This window comes from Protopterus annectens, chromosome 4.part1 (genome assembly GCF_019279795.1).
Source record: "Protopterus annectens isolate FY-2018-M chromosome 4.part1, PAN1.0, whole genome shotgun sequence".
NCBI lineage: Eukaryota > Metazoa > Chordata > Ceratodontiformes > Protopteridae > Protopterus > Protopterus annectens.
The window spans coordinates 812,053,287-812,071,035 of NC_056734.1; the positions used below are offsets into that span (position 1 = coordinate 812,053,287).

The 17,749-nt window shown below is 42.1% G+C and overlaps 1 protein-coding gene across 1 annotated transcript in view; it reads right to left on the minus strand.

Annotated features, from left to right (window-relative positions):
• Positions 1 to 17,749, minus strand: part of SAP130 (Sin3A associated protein 130) — a 547,137-nt gene that overhangs the window by 250,993 nt on the left and 278,395 nt on the right. The window lies entirely within an intron of this gene.

The following is a 17,749-nucleotide window of genomic DNA, read 5'->3' on the forward strand; positions in this document are numbered from 1 at the left end:
GGGCAGAAATCTCCTTGTACGACATTTATTGCGTCAGTACATGATGCATACTATGAAGACATGTGAAGGCTGCCAGCCTAGCTAGATAGGATTTTGTTGATAATTCTGTCATTTGCAAATATTAATGTAAACCACATGCTTGTTCTCTTATAAGAAAATTATGGTAAATGTTGAACTTCAAAAATGTAACCACATTGCACTCTGCTGGAGGAAAGCTGATAAGTTAAGCATTGTATAATTGTTTGAGCTCAAAACTCGGAGCCGAGATGTCTGAATGAAGGAATTCTTCCTATTGTTTTGAGACCAGAGTTAATGGCTAAAATTTACATGTATAATGTCTTTTATTCCTCTGGCTTCCTGACCAGCTGCAAAATCAAAAGGGCTGTTACACTTTTGAGTTTCTGTTAGCCTGGGAAACAGAGAATGATGTAATCTGAAATGGGTCAGTGGTACTGTGTTATTAATTTAAGGACAGAGAGAGAGAGAATCAGGGCATTTTGCATTTGTCTTGAGAACATCCAACTCACCAGCACTCTGCCTGATCTCTGTATGTAAGTAGGATCTTAGACTTTAGTGTTTCTCTTAGAAATAGCTAGGAAATAGAAAGATCAGACTACTTGTTTTCTGTACTGATAGCAGAACTTTTCTACTGTATTATTTTAAGCATTTCTCTGTGATCTCTGAACTCGACCAGCACTGTGTAGTAAGAAGTATTGTCTTGTGTTCTTATTATTAAATATTTTGAAACCTTTCAACTGTGGTTGTTTTATGTAGATATAATTTAAGTTCTAGCGTACATTGCATGTATACAGTGATACTGTCCAAACCACTCCAAATAAGCCATGCTGTTCGTCACACTTACCATTTGGATAATAATATTGCACAGTAATAATAGGACACCCTTTGATAAGGGCCTTATTAGTGGCTGATATTAGTGGTTGGTGGCAAGTGGTACTACCGTATAGTCTGGGCAGAAGGGGCATAGCTAGAGAACCTGTGCCAGCCTTCCCCAGGACTGTCTGTGTGTTTGTATAGAACTCGTACCTCAAAGTGTGTGTGTGTGACAGCTACTTGGGCAGGGGCACGAAGCACTGGTTGGACAAAGAGGGTGCTGGAGGATTTAGCTTGACAACTAGGCTGAGATCTGGACCCTATAGCTTTGCCAGTGGGGAGTCTTATTGGGGGTCTGGAGAAAAAGGGAGAAACCAGCCCCAGACTGACTGTGATCTCTCTGTGCTCTTAAGGGAAAGTGTACTTTAGTGTGTGTGTTATTTGTTATCCTTCCCAATGTGAATGCCCCTCATTGGTGTTAGTGGTGAGGATTGAGGCTTCTTGATTGCTGGGCCAGTGCACAGGCGTCACACATACTACCCTCCCCACCTCGTCAGCTTGTACAGTGAAATGGTTTTAACTTTAAAAAAAATCGAAACAAATCATCTTAAAAGGCATTCAATGGCCACTACCTTATACAAATTAAAAAAAAAAAAATTGTATACTATCTTGTCCATTGTTCATGTTGTTCAAAGAATACTATCTGATTTTTTTTAATGCAACAAAGCTTTGTTGCAATTATAAACACTTTTTAAGCTACAGTTATTTCTCCCACTATTGCTGTCTTACTTGATGTTCACTATTTACGTGCACACATTTTTTTTTTTTTTTTGCTAACAAGCTGTATGACTTGAATATCTGCTTATACTATGGGACTCTCAAGTATCTTGGGAGGAGTTAGATTAAATGTAATAAAATATTTGCTAAAATCATTCCACCTTTACTTCCTAGAGTGATTTACTTTTTAGGATTATAGAGAAATTTAACCATAGCAAATTTGAAATTTCCCTGGCTACTGGTCTGATTAATATGATTTATACTAAGGAGGTTTCAAGATGTAGACAGATTAAGCATCGACACTGACTCAGGCTGACCATCAGTCTGGATGCTGGAAAAAACAGCTAGGGAGTGTAGAAGTAAATGTCCAGCACTGGCTTGTCCATCTCTTGAGAATGAACGCATTCTGATCCACTGCAGTACTGAATCCTAGGGGAGGCAGGGAATGTCATGGTGGCATTACAGATCACAGTATGTACTCAGCCCTGGCAATAACTGCTCAAGCACTGTTGCCAGATTTGGGTGCACATGCAGCAGCATGTATGTTCTTATGGATTTATAACTGTATGCCCTGCTTAGGTAGTGCTAATGTGAGAAACATAAGGACAATAGAAAAATTACCACCACCTGCAACAGCCTGAATGTGAACTCTTCCACTGGTAGGTTGCTGCCTTTAGCACTAATCATCATGTGTAGTACAGGCAATGTAAAAGATACTTTGCAATCTTCTCGTAGGCTAATGTGGGAGGTGCAACAGAGGAATGAACAAGTTAATGAACCTGACTAGGAAGAGGGACCAACAGCTGCCAGGAATGGAAAGGCAGTACTCAGACAAAAAAAGTATTACATGTACTAATCTGCATGGTATATGCAACACACATTATACTGTACCTGTGCTAAAAGCACAGGAAGCTAGTGTTTTTTTTGTTTTATATGAAACTTAGCTGATACACACAGATTTTGCCTGGTCTTTTTATCTGTGAAAGAAATAGGCCTTCATCTACTGAACAGCAAAGAGAAACTCCAGTTTTTCTGAAAATAATAACTGCTCTGAGCACAACACTGCTTCTCAGGAACTAGAAATGAAAAGTATGTACTGTTTCTCAGGAACTAGAAATGAAAAGTATGTACTGCTTCTCAGGAACTAGAAATGAAAAGTATGTACTTAAAATCACATTAGATTTGAAAAATGAGAGTCCATCACCAGCAAAAGCAGGTGTTAAGGATCACTCAACACCTAGAAATTCAAGACAATTACTGCCCCCTACCCCTAGCCCCATGATGCTGCTTGGACTACTACCTCTGCAATTCTTCATGTTCTGCTTCTCTGGCATCCTGAAAATATGCAATACAAGTAAACCTGGTTAGGATGACAGGAGAGAAAAAGAGGTGATAACCAGTGTCTGCTGCTTGTCTGAAGGGAAAAAAAAGGAGACAATGCCCATGGCCATCAAAGGGGGATGTATTACTGAACTTGGATGTACTTCTTCCAGATTTACGATTGGGGTAAGTACTCAGCTGTCACATCTGACAAGTAGTCCATCATGGTAACCTTTAGGGCAGCTACATCTGACCCTTGACCATAGCAGCCCAAAAGGAAGAATGTGCCCTGGAAGCAACAGCTAGTTTGCCAATCTTTGGTAAATGTGTTTAAGCTCTACCACACTGCTGCTGTGCAAATGTTATAAAATGAGACATTTCTGAGAAATATGGCCAGCGAGGCAACTGCCATGGTTTGAGGAGCCCTGGGATATGACAAGATGGCAGGTCATAGCCCACTAGGTTTTAGAAAAAAAAAATGTTAATACACTGTAAAATACACCTTGACAGTGAGCCTTTGGAAACCCAGAGACCATTCCATTGTGATGCAAAGAACAGAAAGAGCTGATATGTTTTTCTAAAGTCTAGTCCTGTTGATGTAGAATCTTAGTATCTTGTGGACATCCATGCAATGCAGGATGTACTCCATTTTGTTTTGCTAGCTAGAAAAAACATACATTAGTTTCATATGGACTGGTTTAAATTAGTTTCTGTTGCCACTTTTAGCAAGAAAAAATGCTGTTTAGAGCTACTGTGCTGTTAAGAACTGTCAAGTGTTGGGGATATCCTCAGAGCTTGTAGCTCTGAAAGTCATCAGGCTTATGCCACAAACACTAGAAATAATGATGTTAAGTTGTCTATCTCGCCTTCATTCTTGCCGGTTGAGTTTGGAGATGATCCTCAGCTCCGACTCGGCCATCTTCAAAAGCTTGAGAGCTGTTTACTGGCTCGAGGCTACCCCATATCCCATGATGCCTGGCGCTAGTAACCCAGATCTCGTTTGCCGCTTCAGACTGCGAGGCTGTCTTACTGGCTCAGGCTTGTATACTTTTTGTATTTTCTAATTTCACTAGAATGTATCCCTTAATAGTGTACCTTAATTGTACTATTTCCCCTAGTTAGATTCTTTGAATAGTATCTATCCCTTCTGTTTTTTTCTTAAAAACTCGTTTTACTTAGAGAGTTTTCCCCACCCCCTCCCCCTCTCTTCCCTTTTTGTGGTAGCTGTTTAAATTAGAGGCTAACCCTCTTTTTAGTCTTTTTCTAGTTTAAAAAAAAAGTTTTTAGGTAGTGTCTGTAGTTGTAGACTTTACTTAGGTTTTTAGTGTACGTTAGCTGTATAGTTTATTTTGTTTAAATAGTTATACCTGCTAACTTGTTTTATTTCTTGTGTGTGTGTGTGTGTGTGTGTGTGTGTGTGTGTGTGTGTGTGTGTGTGTGTGTGTGTGTGTGTGTGAGTGTTTAACCTTGGTGTGTGAGCGCTAACATGTCCAAGGATACTAAAGTGTCCGGATTCAAGAAGTGTGACTCATGCTGTCAGATGTCTCTGACAGATGGTCACACTTCTTGTGTCTATTGTCTGGGCGATGTGCACCTGCAGGACTCTTGTTCGGTTTGTCATGCTTTCAGCCCAAGAGTCCTGCAGTAGCGCAAAAATAAGTTAATCCTTCGGGGTTTGCTCAAGCCCCAGGATTCACCGGCCAAGGCTCAGCCGGTGAAATCCTCCAAGCCACCTAAATATTCGGCTCCCAGTTCTGAGCTGTTGCTGGGTGAAACTCCACCATCCACCTCGGCTCTGACCGGAGCCGAGGTGCCTCCCTCCCTATCAGCTCCAGCAAGTTTTTCAGAGCCGTCTGTGAGTCAAAAGAGATCTAGGTCTCCTTCCTTGGAGTCGATACGCTCGGCTCCAAGGTCACCTCTGCTCCAATCGGAGCACAGTCATAGGTCCTCTCACTCATCCCGGTCCTCTAGACTTTCAGATCAGGATTTGGAGAGAGTGGTCAGCAGGCTGCTGAAATCGCAGGCCCTAGCGAAAATGTTGTCCAGCCCCCCCTCATCAGGTGTCGGCTCCGTCCACTTCTGCAGAGATTCCTCCACCGACTCCTCTCTTGAGCTCGGAGCTGGAGTTCGTTGGGGTTCGACTCATGGAACAGTCAGCTCCGTCGTCAGCTCCGATCCCTTCCATGGCACTGTCCTTGGAGGGATCTGGGCGCCGGGGCTCCCTCGTCGGCTCCGAGGGGGTGAGTGGCATCGGACCCTTGTCCGACCCCATTCTCCCCCTTGGAGCTTCGGCCTCAGAGCTGTCCCCCTCAGTGCGGAGAGGAATTCTGGCTTCTTCCGAACCGGAGCCTTCTCTACGTCCAGGTGGGGGCGCCTTCGAGGTCATGAGGAGTGTACTGGCCCCCGAGTCAGTCCCACGGTCAACCCCATCGGCTCCTCCTCCTATGGTGCCTGCGTCTGCCTCTGCCCCTCTTGTAGACCCTAAGCGTGGGGAACCATCGCTCCAGGGCACCCCATTGGGTGTTTCTTCCTCTTCCGAAGCCTCCCCCTGATCACTCAGAGGAGCCACCTCGCAAGAGGAAGTGCAAGAGGAAGCACGTGGGCTCCCCTAAGTCTGTCACATCAGATACTGACTTAGAGGATTCGGAAGGGTCCCCGAGATCCCCCTCTGAAGATGTCTCCTTTTCAGACATTTTGGAAATGCTTAGGCAGAGGGGGAACTGGAATACCCTAGCCCCTTACGAGGATGAGTCAATATTCCTGGACGCCTTTGTTTCCCGATATTCCACCTCCTGGGTGTCTCCGCCTTTCGACCCACTTATGTCTGTGGTGGCTCGGAAGGCGTGGTCAGCTCCAGACACAGTGGAACCAACCCCCAGAAGACCTGCTAAATTTATAACTGCACCTCAGGACAAACAGTTTTTGACTAAGGGCGTACCTGTTGATGCCATGGTGGTAGCAGCAGCAGCCACAAAGGAGGAGTTGGCAGAAACTTCCTCATCTGTCCATCCCCCTAACAAGGAGTCTAGAACTATGGACAGATCTGGGAAGCAAATGTTTACCTCAGCGACCTCCTCCATGAGGTCCCTGAATTATTTGTGCCATTTCACCCGCCTTCAGAGGGATCTCCTAAAAGAGCTTGGAGATACCCTCCAAGACCCATCAGCTGAGGGGGCTCAAGCTAAGGTGGCCTCCCAACTGGCGACTCTGAATTCAGTTGTTAGCTCCTCCATGAGGATCCTATTCCAGATCTACTGATTCATCAATCGGGCAGACTGCATCGTTCCCTTCAAACACTCCAGCTCACAGCTTGGTTGCTCCACTTCCAACCTTAGCCAGGCTTCGTAATATTTCCTCATCTGTGCGGGAAATTATTATCTCATCGCACAAATCCACAACTAGGAAAACCTATGCTGGCAAGTGGAAACGTTTTTCTTGCTGGGCAGAGGCTAAGAACATAGATCTCTTTTCAGCCCCTGAGCACGAGATTTTGGAATTTTTAGCGGAACTCTTTCATTCTGGTTCCGCTTCTGCTACAATCGGATTTCAGTTAGCTGGCATTTCGAATTTTCACATTGGGTTGTCTTCTAACAACATTATGTCTCATAAGCTGTGTAAAGCCTTCCTCAAAAGAACCACTCTGCTTAGGCCCCCAATCAGGGACCCACCACCTCCGTGGGATCTAAATTTGGTGCTAGCTTCCCTAATCTTGCCACCTTTTGAACCTGCAGCATCTTGCTCCATAAAGTTTTTATCCTGGAAGACTCTTTTTCTGGTAGCCATTACTTCTGCCAGACGTGCTTCAGAGCTTCAGGCTTTATGCATTCGTCCCCCATACTTCGTTTTTCATAACGATAGGGTTGCTCTAAGGACCAATCCTTCCCCCCTTCCTAAGGTTTGTTCACAAAATAATTTAAATCAATCCATAGACCTTCCCGTGTTCTTTCCTAATCACACCAATAAGGCAGAATAAAAATTGCACCAGTTAGATGTCCACAGACAACTGCGTTTTTATTTGTATAGGACAAAGAACATCAGGAAGTCGGACCAACTCTTCCTTTCCTATGCTGAGGGCAGACAGGGCCTTCCAGTCTCAAAGGTAACATTATCTACGTGGTTGTCTCACATTATTTCTTTCATTTACCAGCTGAGAAACAAACTATCTATCAAACCAAAAGGCCACTCTATTAGGGCACTGGCCACCTCAGTGGTCTTCCAATCTAGGTTGCCCATGGATTCCATCTGTGCAGCGGCTACGTGGGCTAACCCACATACTTTCATTTCTCATTATAAACTAGACATGGTTTCCAAAAACAGAGCTGAAATTGGCTCCACTGTTCTGAAGAGTCTGTTCCAATGAGCCACCCAGGATAGTAGGTGCTAGGGACGCTGTCCCAACCACCAAGAATGAAGGCAAGATAGACAACTTAACATAAAGACGTTATGTACCTACCATAACGTTCCATGTTAGTTGTCTTCTTCTCGCGTCCCACCTTCTATCCCCCTATCCTAGTGGATTGAGAGGAGCTCCCCTTTCAGATTTCATTGGCTGTACCTTCTCTGGTTGTCCTTTTCTGCTTAGAGAACTTCACAGTTAGGCCCAAGGGGCTTCTAGGGCAGAGTTCTTCCTTAGTATGTCTGGAATAGCTTTCTCAAATGAGATCTGGGTTACTAGCGCCAGGCATCATGGGATATGGGGTAGCCTTGAGCCAGTAAACAGCTCTCGACCTTTTGAAGATGGCCGAGTCGGAGCTGAGGATCGGCTCCGAACCCAACCAGCAAGAAAGAAGGCGAGAAGAAGACAACTAACATGGAACGTTATGGTAGGTACATAACTTATTTTTCTAGTAGAAGGCACCCCACAGGAATGCCTTCCATACTTTGCAAACTACTAAATTTTGAATATCTAATAAAACAAAATAAAAATAAAAAAAAGTAAAATGAAAGGGTTTTAGCAGTGGGGCAAGCCCCTCTGCACCCCCCACACTACATAAATATACCAACTCCGAGATCGCACTTCAGTGCACTACAGTGCAGAAATGGGAAATTTCCCATTCCTTACATTGTCGCGTGATCTTGGAGTTGGTATATTTAAGTAGTGGGGGGGGGGGGGTGCAGGGGGACTTGCCCCCCTGCTAAAACCCTTTCATTTTACTTTTTTTTTTTGTTTTGTTTTGTTTTATTACATAGCTTGTTCCTAACTGTGTTTTAATGGAGGAACAGCAGAGTCCATTTTCAAAGAGTTCTGTCAAATGTCTCAAAATCTAGTCAACAAGGAAAAAAATACTCAATGGGAACTTGCTGAGGCTGTATACCCTCTCTGTTAAAAAAAAAACACACACCACTCCAGAACGTATAAAAAATTCTTTACTGGTGTATCCGGTACCTCGGCTTACACCTTTAAGGAATAAACGTTACACCCAGCAGCCATTTCTTATATACTATAACATCATTCAATTAATTACATCCATTTACATTTAATTAACATCAATTATTCAATTAAACATACTAGAATGCATGTTTTTATTTTAAATACATTTTCTATTATGAATTATACTAATTTCATGTGCAAAACTTGATATAAAAAATATTAATTTTAGAGAGAAACTATATATATAAAATATAATTATATATGGCCGGCCTTAGGCATAGGCCAACTAGGCGGCCGCCTAGGGCGCCGCTCTAGTAGGGGCACTTTTCCAGTATTTATTTGGTGTAGGTAGACTAGGATGGGGGCACCAGATGGTGTGGTGGGGGGCGATGTGGAGCCCTTTTGCCTAGGGCACCAGTTGACCTAAGGCCACTCCAATATTCAGACTCAGATTCAACATTAACCAGATTTCATCAGATAAATAACACCAGTATATATGTCATGTATATATATATATATATATTTGCATATTTCCAACTCATAGTACGCACAACAGAACTATATGACCATGAATATAAACTCCCCAAAATTATTTCATATCAATTATGAACAAATATTAATACATTCCTTTATGTCCTAATATTCAAATCTAGGTCTATATTTAGCCCTCTAGGATGAAGAGTTTTAAAATTAATAATACATTTAGTTTCCAACAGAGATAAATTGCTGGATAACTCAACCCCTTTTGACTGTTTGGGCTTAGCCAACACACTAAAAAAGTATCTTTTTGAGCCTTCACGTGCTCTAATGAAGTGCTCCACAACAGGACTTTCAATCCTTCCTCTCCTGATGTCACCCAAATGTTCCATAATTCTTTTCCTCATTGCTCTTTTCGTTTGACCTATATCCCATATGACCCTGTTGCAGTCGCACCCAATAATATAAATGACTCCCCCTGATTCACAGTTATAATAGTCTCTGGCCTTGTATGTTTTTCCATTGATATTGGTCCCATCTATGTTTTTAATTTTCTCGCCTGCAATGCATTTCCCACAGGGAAAACTACCCCTTCTAACATGTTCTCTATCTAACTTTCCCATTGTTAATAATTCTTTCAAATTTTTCGATCTACTATATGAAAACGTAACCCTGTGAGGAAAATTTCTTCAAAACCTCTCATCGTCAAGAACGATGGGCCAAAACCTATTCATCAGACCTCTCAGTGTCTCCGAAAACGGAGAGTATTTATTCACAAAAAACATGGGTTCCTGTCCTTCATTCTCTTTCCCAGAATGAGCCGTGTTACTATACCTTACATTTCTTTCCAATATAGCGTTGTGTGTGAGCCCTAACCTTTTTTAACTTTGTTTTCTGCGATCATTAAGGCTGCCTCTTTATATCCCCTCTCCAAAAGTTTATCCCTGACCTTGCTGAATTCAAATTCTTTGTTTTCTGTGATCATTAAGCCTGCCTCTTTATATCCCCTCTCCAAAAGTTTATCCCTGATCTTGCTGAATTGTCCTTCTCCGAAGTATTATTAGCTGTCTGTAAGTATTCTCCATATGGCAACGATGCCAACAAATGAGGAGCATGCATACTATCGGCCATAAGAAAATTATTGACTGCTGTACTTTTAACATAGGGTTTAAATGCCACTGTGCATTTTTCATCCACAAAAAATTCCAACCTCTCTGTTCAGTCAATAAGCAAACTGTTTTCATTTTCCTTATTAAGAGCTTTTTCAGAGGAGATCAATATTTCTCTGACACAGAAAACAAGACTGCCTTAAAATATCTGACAAAAAGACAAGAACTACAACAGTTGTTGACTTGGCTGCATTCCTCTATTTGGGCACCAGTAGGAGATCTTTTGCCACTTCACTACACAATATCCTGATGCTCTTTCTCCTGGCCTCCCGCAATATGTGTAAGAAGTCCTCAGAAAACGTGCCTAGTGTTGAGTAGCACTGGATCATCCAACCTGTCAGTTTTATGGTCCTTAGACTGAGATGTGTGACACATCTCCTGCTCTAGGACAGAAGCTTTACATGTCGAGGCAGCACCTGGGGTTTCTCCTTGGCAAGGATCAGAAAGAGGGAGGACCACTCCTTCCTGGGCCAGTAAGGCGACATTAAGACCATCCTCCTTCTGCTCACACTGACCTTCTGTAATACCCTGGATAGGATGACAAAGCACAAAAATAAGCATATCCAAGGAAAGGAGACATCTGTCATCCAGGAAACATTCTCTGAGCTCCTGGTGCAGAACTTCCAGAGTGGTTTGTTTTCTGGAGAAACAGAAAGGTCTATTTCTGGCATTGTCCATTTGTAGGCCAAATCCAGAAAAACGTCTCAATTCACTGGTGTCTGAAAATGACCTGCTAAGCTTATTTGTCAAGATGTTGTCCTGTCTGGGAATCTACTGGATCACTGGGATCAGCGCTGTGCCACCTCCTACAACTGCACTGCTAGTCTGCAGGGAAGGCAACACTATGACTTCCTGCTTGCTTATGTACCATATGACTAAGTATTGTCTTTTTTTTTCTCAAGCACCTTTACTGAATTATCACTTGTGACATAGGCAAATTTACATTCATATAAAAGTAATGAAACTATATTAACATAAACAAAATATACTTAACACATATACTGTTAAATATCATGTAACCTAAGCAATACTACACAAATTTTCAGTTCCTGCCTTTCTTAAACAAGACATATCTTTATTAAAACATCACTTACTACATGGACAATCATACATTTATATAAATGAAAATAAACCACACCTACACACTCCTAGTTGCAAGCATTTTACATCACAAACCATTCTGACACACTCCCAGCTGCAAACATTATGCATCACTTATAATCTACCCAATCTTTCCAATTCAAACACTGTATAGCTCATTTAAATCCTGCCGCCTTTTAAACCTCATTCTTCCCCTGTATGTACTGTTCCCACAATTCCCATTTTTTCCAATGTAGTTTGCTCCTACCTTTTTCTAAAGATCTCAATTCCAGTTGTTTTATCTCTGTTACTGTCATTCGTTCATCTCTAATATATAAACAAGAAGGATTGAGGTTTCATTCAGATGCTTTATTACATACAAAAATATTAGGATGGATAGCAGCATCTTTAAAATATGAACAAACTAGTTAAACAGAGCTTACATACATACATGCTTACATCAACAGCCAACTACAAAATGGCAGTCAGGCCTGCATGTGCTCAGTATTTATACACTTGTGCAAGCCCTTGAATAGCTTCTTAAAGATATATATACACTTATTGATCTACAGTTACTATATTCACTACTTCCAGTATAGTTGGTTTACATTTTTTGATTTCTATTTTCTAGCAATTGCTTTTTTCCCAGCCATCACTATTAGACACAGCAAGGCCTTACCATGTCTAGGCAATTCCAATTCTATATCATAGCTCATAAAAATCATCTTTCTTATCAGACCAATCTTCCCACCCAGCATTTCCAATGGCGCATCCCGCAAGGGATCCCTAAAGTCCACCAACTCACCACACTCCCATAAATTATGTTCCCAGTTACCTCTTTCTTCCCCTTCACACCTCCATCATTTGCTGTCTGCATGAAGAAAAATTCTCTGGAGTCTACTTGGGGGTATAAAAATATCTATGTAAACGTTTCCAGGCAAATATCCTAAATATTCTAGATTTTTTTCCCATATTTGGGAGACATACATATAATCCTACCATTGTTTCTTTGTGAATTGCTTATCCAAGCTCTCTTCCCAATCCTTTCTAACCTCCTCTGATTGATTCTTATAGTTATCATTCAATATTTTATATGCTCTACTAATTATTCCTTTTTAATGGCTTCTATTAAAAACTCTACCAGTGGTGATCTTTCATTTAGAACCCCCCCCCCCATTTATTTCTCTTTACCTACACTCAGATATCAATCCCCGATAGGGAAGGCAATCTCTAACCTGCAGTCCAAATAAATTATTGGCGTCTTCCAATTCTTCCTCTTTCCCTCTCTAGTTATTTGCTTCCAAAACCTTGGTTCCTTTGCCAGTCTTCTCCAATAAATTCCAGCTCCGTCTTGCCTATTGTCTATATCCTTAACTGCAGTCATCCCTCTTGGCAGAATCACCTTTCTCCACTCCTGTGTTGGCTTAGTTCAAGAATACTTGCAGCTATTTTATGGATATAATGTTCTGTATGATTATTATTATTCTCCTTGAAGGCCTGCATCCAAAATCTCAGTCTCTCCTTATTTCTTAAGCTTCCTCCCTGTTTCATCACCATCCCTTTCCACTATGAATTACAGTTGTCTGCTTGTGCTATGTATAGGAATCTTAAACTGTATAGCTCAGAAATACCCCTTCAAATTGGGTAATCCCAATCCGCCCTGTTTTACTGGAAGAATCATCTTATCCCACTTGACTCTTGCAGTCTTCTCTCCCAGATAAAGTCTTTCAGCTCTATATTAATTGCTACCAATAACTTCTCCTTTGGTTGAAAACATTTGCCTGGCCTGTGTATATGACTAAAGGGAATAAAAACAGTTTAACTACTTGCATATTACTATCTATATCTATATAACAAAGCTTCCAATTTCTCAGTTTTTGTACTAGCTTTTGTTTAGTCTCTTCACACACATCCCTAGCTGCCACACCAGAATCATTTTTAATCCATACTCCCTAAATACTTCACTTTATCATGTCCTCATAAATACGGGCATTCCTGAACCAGTTCATGTGTGGGTACATAATTTACCACTATTGCCTTTGTTTTAACTTCATTAATTTTGCATCCCGAAAAGATCTGAAACGGTCTCAAAATGTTCCACAACACTAATGTCTTTTTCTGGCTTTGTCAGGTATAAAATAATATCACCTGCAAATAAAGCCAGTTTTTTTTTTTTTTTTGACTACCATACCAATTATATCCTTGAATTTCAGAGTCCCTTATTTTCTTTGCCAATGCTTCTAAATATAAAGCAAATACAGGAGAAAGAGGACACCCCTGCCTGGTTCCTCTGCTCAAGCAGAAATCATCAAAGAGGACCCACCCACTTTAATTTTCACGTCCGACCCCTCCTACATCCTCCTAATCAACCTTATAATTTTTTTTTCAGGAAATGCAAATGCTTCCATTGTCCTGGTCATAAAGTCCCAGCTTACTCTGTCAAATGCTTTCTCGGCATCAAAACCCACCAACAACAATGCTATTTTCTTCTCTGGTTCACCAATGTTCTGTTTATGTTGTCGGATGTTTGCCTCCCCTCCACAAAACCCCACTGATCCAAATCCATCAGTTTTGGCATTACTTTTGCCATTCTTTTAGCCATTACAGACATGAACACTTTATAATCATGGTTGAAATGGGCCTGTATGAAGCTGGATCTGATGGATTTTACCTTCTTTTGGTATTACAACTACTACTGCTTTCTCCCAGGACAGTGGTACTTCTGTTAAGATACTGTTAAACACAACCTTCCAGATCTTTATCAGTTTTTTCCTCCTAGCTTCCAAACTTCCACAGGACTACCATCTATTCCTGGAGACTTTCCTGTAGATTGGTTATACATCACAATTTTTATCTCATCTCCTCCTATCCTAACCGTTAGTAACAGAGCCTCATCTACTCTTGCATATTTAATTCTTCCATAAACATTAACATTTTTATCTTTTCTCGATTTTCACATTTTCTCTGCTTTATGGAAACTCTCATAGACTTTCTGAAATATTTCTAATACCGCTACAGGACCCTCCTTGTTATAGGTTCCATAAGTTTGGCAAATTACAGTTGTGTACACTTACCATAAATGTAGATGTTCGAGTGTATTCACTGTTGCAGTCATTACATTTGGGTTATCCTGCTGGCAGGTTGCCCTCAGTCGGCCTGAACTCCAAAGTCTTGGGTCCTGCGTCGGTTGCTGTCACCTCTTCCCTGACGTCAGGTCGTCAGGGGTATAAAAGATGCAGCCGATGCCATTTTCTTCAGTTTTTCTTGCCCCAGATGTCAGGTGCCCCCAAAAGGGTAGGCTAAAAATATGTAAATAAAACATACATGCACCAAAATATATTTTACCTTCATCTACAAGCAAATACACCACATAGGTTGTATAGATTAGAGAAGTAAAGATAAGTTCCAGCAAAAATAAGGGGGATGGCGGGTGGGTAACCTGGACTGCAACAGTGAATACACTAGAACATCTACATTTATGGTAAGTGTACACTACACAACTGTACTATGTTCTTCGTGTTTCACTGCTGCAGTCATTACATTTGGGTAGATTCCCAAAGCTATGGTTGGGGGACTGGAGCTAAACAGCATTAGGAGCGGCTATGAGGCCCTGCAGAACAGCACTGGCAAAGCCTGCCCTGGATTTAGAGTAAAGTGGCAGATTGTAATGTTTTGTAAAGGTGTGCAATGAACTCCAAGTAGCAGCCTCTAAAATGTCTTTGGTTGGTACTCCCCTGAGAAAGGCTGCAGAAGTGGCTGCAGCTCTGGTTGAATGTGGCCTAATGCCCTTAGGCACTGGTTTGCCATGCTGCGAGTAGCAGAAACAAATTCAGTGACCTATCCACTTTGAAATAGTCTGCTTGGAGACGGCCTTTTCTTGTGATCCTGTGGCATATGCCACTAGTAATTGTTCTGTCTTTCTGAAAACTTTAGTTTTGTCCAAGTAGAATCTAAGTTGTCTGTGTACGTCCAGAGAATGCAGAATTTTCTCCCCCTTGTTCTGTGGATTTGGATAAAAAGTTGGCAAATGAATAGTTTGGTTAAGGGCTACACTGGATACTACCTTAGGCATAAATGTAGGGTTTGTCCTCAGTGAGTCCCTGTCTGGATAAAAAAATGATAAAGGGTTCCACAGCCATGAGAGCCTGTAGCTCTGACACTCGTCTTGCTGAAGTTATTGCTAGGAGCAGAACTGTTTTCCAAGATAAAAACTTTATATCCGCAGTAGCAGCTGGCTCAAAAGGAGGTAAGGTTAGTTTTTCCAAAACATAACCGAGGTCCCATGCAAGTATTGGTGTTCTCCTTGGAGGCCTTAAATTTTTGGCTCCTCTGAGGTACTGCCTTAATAAAAGATGAGAAAAGAGTGGTGGCTCTGTATTGTAATAAGCCGAAATGGACGAGGCATGGATTTTAATTGATGAAAAAGATAGGACTTTGTCCAGCATCTCAGTTAAGTATTGCAAAATCTGAGGAATATTTGGGACAGCTGTATCAGTTCCTTGAGCTTGGTTCCAAGCACATCTCTTCCATTTTCCATCACAGGATTTTCTAGTACTAAGCCTTCTGGCTTCTAAAATGACATCCATCACAGCTTTACTAAGAGGTGTGCTTTGTATGGTTACAGTATCCGCCATGCTGCCAGGTTTAGGGTCCTGAGTTGGCTGTACAGAATCTGATTGTTTTGTTGGGACAGTAGATGAGGTATTTGAGGTAAGGTCCAGGCTGGGCATTGAGACAAGCTCCTTAAGATTGGATACCAGTACTGGCATGGCCAGTCTGGGGCAATCAGAATCATTTTTGGTTTCTCCTGTCTGACCTTTAGGAGTACCTTGGGGAGGAGAGGCAGTGGAGGAAAGGCATATACTGATAGGTTTGTCCAGTTGAAAGATAAGGCATCCAATTTCCATGCTTGTCTGTGATAAGTCCTTGTGCATAATCTTTTTAGCGGATTGTTGTGAGGGGAGGCAAATAGATCTATGTCCGGGTGTCCCCATTTCTTTGTTATCATGCTGAAGACTTGTGGATCCAGGTGCCACTCGTGGGAATCCATGAGGTTTCTGCTTAGTCTGCCAGAGTATTTTTCTTTCCTGGCAGAAATTGTGCCTGCAGATGAACTTGGTAAGTCAATGCTGTATCCCATAAAGCCATGGCTAGTCTGCAAAGGGGGTAAGAATGAGTGCCCCCCCTGCTTGTTTATGTACCACATGACTGTGGTGCTGTCTGTCTTTATCAGTAGTTGTCCTGGATGAATTAGGTCCTTGAAGGCCATCAGGGCATCTTGAACAGCTAGCATCTCTTTTTGATTGATATGTAGATGCATTTGGTTTGTGGACCAGGTGCCCTGAATGCCTCTTCCTACCATGTGGGCCCCGCAAGCATAATCTGATGCATCCGTCGTAAGGCTATGCCTGGCTGGGGGTAGTGAGAATGGTTGTCCCTTGTTTTGGTGACCAGCCTTTGCCCACCATCGAAACTCCTGTTGCAAGCAGGGAATGAGAGTAATCATTGTTTCCAGGCTGTGGCAATTTTGTGTCCAGACACTTTTTAAGTACCATTGGAGTTTCCTCATATGCAGTCTTGCATAGGGAATTAGTAGGATGCAGGATGCCATGAAGCCCAAAGCCTGCAGAAAATTTCTTGCAGATAATTGGGCCTTTGTTGCCATTCTCTTGAAATAAGTAGTCAGTTGCCTTTGTCTGGCGTGAGATAAGCCATCTGGGCAGTTGTATTTAAGCTTGCACCCAGGAATATTATCTCTTGAGAGGGTACTAGTTTTGATTTCTTTTTGTTGACTGTGTATCCTAGGCATATAAAAAGTCTTTTCACAAATGTCAGACGCTGTAGTAGAATGTCCTTGTTCTCTGCTTGTATGAGGCAGTCATCCAAGTAAGGATATATTTGTATTCCTCTTTGTCTGCAGAAAGCAATTACTGATGCCAGGCACCTAGTGAAGACCCTGGGCGCAGTAGATAAGCCAAAGGGCAGTGCAGAGAACTGGTAATGCTTCGAGCCAGCCTTGAATCTGAGGCATGACTGTCTGACTGGGACATGCAGGTATGCCTCTTTTAGGTCTAAACTCACGAGCCAAGCCTTGCTGCCCAGCATGGGCAGAAGCTGCTGCAAGGTCAACATCTTGAATTTTGGTATATCCAGCAAAGTGTTTAGAACAGATAGGTCCAGTATTGGTCTCCATGCTTTGTCCTTTCTGGGTACCAAGAACAGTCGAGTAAAATCCCTGCTCTTGCTGTGGCACTTATTGAATAGCCCCCATGTCCATGAGGGCTGCGACTTGTTTTTGAGCCTCTGCCCATTGATTTTTTTGGAAGGTCTGGCCAACTGTTTGCCCTTGGCAAGGTTTGGAAGTGAAACTTGTAGCCTTGAGACACTATGTCTAGAACCCATTTGTCCTGGGTTATAATGTGCCAATTTTGAGAAAAAAGTGCTAGTTTTCCCCCTAAGAGTGCTGCCATAAGATAAGTGCTTGGTGCAGGCAGGGGAAAGTCATTGGGACTGTTTCCTGTATGGCTGTGATTTGTCTTCTCCACTTTTGGAGGTAGAAGCACCCCATTGATTAGACCTGTATGAACCTTGGGGCTGGGATCTGCCTCTAGGGCGTCTGGATCTGCCCCTTTGAGGTCTGTCTAACACTGGAAAGGACCAATTCTTTGTTGCCCAGTGTCTGCTAAACCTAGGTGGCTGTACCTGTAAGAAATCCTTGACCGTT